The sequence below is a fragment of the Mastomys coucha genome, unplaced genomic scaffold (assembly GCF_008632895.1).
Source record: "Mastomys coucha isolate ucsf_1 unplaced genomic scaffold, UCSF_Mcou_1 pScaffold22, whole genome shotgun sequence".
NCBI lineage: Eukaryota > Metazoa > Chordata > Mammalia > Rodentia > Muridae > Mastomys > Mastomys coucha.
This window is the reverse complement of record NW_022196905.1, coordinates 201,363,152-201,366,696: the sequence shown is the minus strand read 5'-3', so window position 1 is coordinate 201,366,696 and position 3,545 is coordinate 201,363,152. Positions and strand designations below refer to the sequence as shown.

General features: G+C 44.8%; 1 protein-coding gene across 3 annotated transcripts in view; it reads right to left on the bottom strand.

Moving 5' to 3' along the window:
- LOC116069359 (probable ATP-dependent RNA helicase DDX60) overlaps window positions 1–1,907 on the bottom strand; it is a 129,191-nt gene extending 127,284 nt beyond the window's left edge. For 2 of the 3 annotated variants that reach the window (XM_031339920.1, XM_031339923.1), the window contains exon 1: window positions 1,674–1,906. The gene's annotated coding sequence lies outside the window, so the exon portion shown is untranslated. Of the gene's footprint in view, window positions 1–1,673 lie in introns of all 3 variants that reach the window. The other variant, XM_031339922.1, reaches the window with a different exon arrangement.
- Window positions 1,908–3,545: the final 1,638 nt, after the last annotated feature.

Sequence of the window (3,545 nt, the reverse complement as noted above, 5' to 3'; positions counted from 1 at the left end):
AGAAAAGAAAAGAAAAGAAAAGAAAAGAAAAGAAAAGGACTACACAAATAAGTTACTAAACACCTTAAGGGACAATCCCTTCCCTAGAAACAATCTTGCTCATAGAACGAGGGCGTAGCCAGTAGCGAATCCCCATTACATAACTCCCAGAGCAGGACCAGGTCTTCATGACAGTAAAGCAAACATAGAGACAAATGTTTGCACCCAGACTGATATGAGCAGGAATGTAAACATATTAATGACACAGTAGGAGATGTCTACAGGATAATACAGGATAACTCATAACTCTAGTTCTATAAATTACAAAGGGATGGAATGGGAAATTCAAAAGGCATATCCTTTGAACTCAGTATACTTGTCAGAATTATCTTTGGATTGTGCTTGAAGAAATCTTTTGTAAAATAAGAGGGAGAAAGTGGAGAAGAGGAGAGGTGAAGAAAGGGGATGCGGAAAAGTAAAGAAAATCATGGATATTGGAACATGCATGTGAGCTGCTGATAGAAGGACTGAGTGCCTATAAAGGTGGCTGGAGAAGAAGTGATTCATCCCGTGGGTCAAATCTTAAGATGCTCACCATTCCTCTGCCACTCTGCTACACTATTGGCCATGCATAACTTCCTTCTGTTGGGCGTCCTGACACTCTTATTTAACAGGACAGTCTCTCTAGTGATAAGGCTACCAGCATGCGAGTTAAGACAGAAAGCCTCCTGAATCCTTGGAAGGTACAGCCACCTGAGAGAAGTGACCTAGGATGTGACAATGGAAGGTATTAGACTCTAAGTCACCCTTAACCAAGGACTTGCAAGAAATCAGAGAATTCCAGGCTTCTTGATGACCTCAACCAACCAAAATGAGCACTCAGGACCTGGCTCCGCCCTGGCAGACACCATGAGTTGTCAGATACTATGCTGGGCTTGGCAAAAAGCACTTAGCCTGTGCCTAAACAGAATCTGCAAAATAAAGCACCCATAGTGTTTAAAGCAACTCAGTGTGTGCTAATTTGTTCCGAGGAAACAGAAAATCAATACCTGCTCCTCACACATGAATACGTTAAATCTCAGGTGACTCAAACAGGGAGACTGAGGCAGGAGGATTACTCTAAGTTTACTGGCCAGCCTGGGCTCCATAGGGAGTACCAGGATGCCCAGGGAGACTGCTAGGGGGAGCGAGCGAAGAGATTGGGGGTGGTGAGGGTGTAACTGCAGTAAAACATAAATTGTCTTAGCCACTGAAATTTAAGGGCAACTATAATTCATCTGCGTTCTTTTTCACATTCAGCTTCTAGCTTTGCAAATCTGGAGTAGGGCCCCGACTCGGCACCTAGGAAAAAAACTATTGATGTGGATACCCAACTTTTAATTGGCTGTGAACACATCCTGATGTCCCTACTTATTGATCCCTATCCTAGATACCCGTTTACGAAGATTCCTCAAGTGACTGAGTCAGACATCTTTTTCCCTCCCACTCACCACTCAGATCCCTTCCCTCTGTGGCCTACCGAGCACAGAGTACCGGCCACTGGGGTAGTTGGGTCTGTGCTCCACTGCCCATTGAAGGCAGTCTCCTAGTACTGTCCCCTCAGCTCCGCTGCAGCCCCTCTTTTGGAATACTCTGACCTCGGCACGCCCTACAATCCCCTGGCGAGCCCAGAAGCATCCCCACCCTGGCCTCACCGTTGAAGCCCAGACCGGGAACCCAGACCTGCTGCGTGCAAAAAACCGCTGGTCTGCGCCGCAGGTACCGAATAAGCTCTGAATCGCCCGCGGGAGACCCGAGATCGCTTGCTCCACAGAGTGGAAGCTTCTGAGTTACCCAAGCCGCCTTTTATAAGTAAAGGAAAGTTTCGGTTTCTCTTCTGCTCCCAGAAGCTTTAAGTTTCGTTTTCCATTCATCACTAATCAAAGAGCATTTGGAGAATGTAGCTTTGCCCATCCTTCAGTAAAGTTAGTACTGTAAAGATAGGAAAAATGGAGACTTTGGGATTCTTGCGGTAAGTAAGGAGGGGGATCCTGACGGGGAATCTGGGGACATCTAAGCGAGGCAACCTTGGAGAGGCTGTAGCAGCAGGACTCCAGGTGCTCTGCCTATTGCTCCTACAGGTATGCTAACGACAGCACAGTAGGGGTAGGTAAGAATTTAAGATTACATGAGTTAATTATTGAAGCCTGTGATTAATCCATTTAGGATCTTCGTTGGCCAAATGGCACCACTAAACAAGCTGATAATGGAGCCTACTTTTATGTCTGCCTTAATAATTTTTTTCTTTCCTTTGCCTTTTTGTTTTGTTTTACCAACTGATACCTGCAATTTGAGTTTGAAAGCTCGCTTGCTGAGTATCCCGCATTTGCTTAACTTTAGGAGGGCTCTAAAGACGAAAATGTATTGGAATTCTAGAAAGTGGGCACTCTTGCATTTGGGTGATCTTGACAACAAACAGTGGGACCAAAAGCTATTTTGTCAGGAACTGGCAGAACTCTATTCCATGGGGAAAGAGCAACAGAACGCAGTGTGTTGAGGTAACTTGACAAATATCCATTGTTTTGAAGACCATTAAGGATGGACCCTTCCCTCATGGTCAGCTTTTGACCCGGCTCTTGCTTCCTTGGTAACATTAAGAAAGGCTCCCATCCTTTCTGTCCTCCTTTACATTAAAATACTATCTGGAAAGGTACAGGTGCCTGGCCTTTGTTGACGCTTTGTCCTTCTGGGTGAGAAAATGACACCCTTTCCTGTTTTCTCCAACAGAGGTCAGTGTCCTAATTCCCTGAGACTATGGTACCAGTGGTAATAGATATGGCACAAATAGCCTAAAGCAAGAAGCATGATATAAGTGGATTATCCCAGGTGCGCCCAAAATAATCCTAACCAGGGTCTTAAGGTAGTGACGGAGGCAGAAATCCAGGCTGCTGATTTGATTACATATGGAGTCTTCTAGCAAGACTCTGCGAAGGTGATGGAAAAACCACAAACCAAGAAATGAAATTGAAATAATCTACTTCAGCTTACAAATCGCTCTCTCTATTAAGCCGCCTGTGAGCACTGAGAGTTCTTTACATAGCCAGCTGACCAAGAGTAAGCTATAAGCTAGCACCTCAGGAAAGCTCTCAGTAGAGAAAACAGGGTAGGGTTTTTCAAGTCGAAAGGCTGCCTTCATAGCACACAGGGTATAGGCTGAGGGTATGTCACAACCATGAAGGAAGGACCCTTGCATCCGTAAAACACCATATAAAAAGGAACCTCTGGGATATATCCAAATCTGCTGGCAGTAAAGGAGGGATCCCTTCACTGAGAAAATAAGAGATGACATTTGTTTACATTCTGGATGAGGCTATCCGACTACTAAAACAAGATATCCCAAGACATTAGATTTGCTCCAAGGGATTTCCAAAAGTTTATACTTTATAAGAAGAGACCCTGTAGAAGAGGCATCTTGCAGGCAGGAGAACGAGTAGAAAAGTGGAGGAACCATACATGGCCAAACTGCTTGGCTAAGCATTATCTCTTGCTTCCTACTTAAACCTTACCCTCACATGAGGAACTCTGGA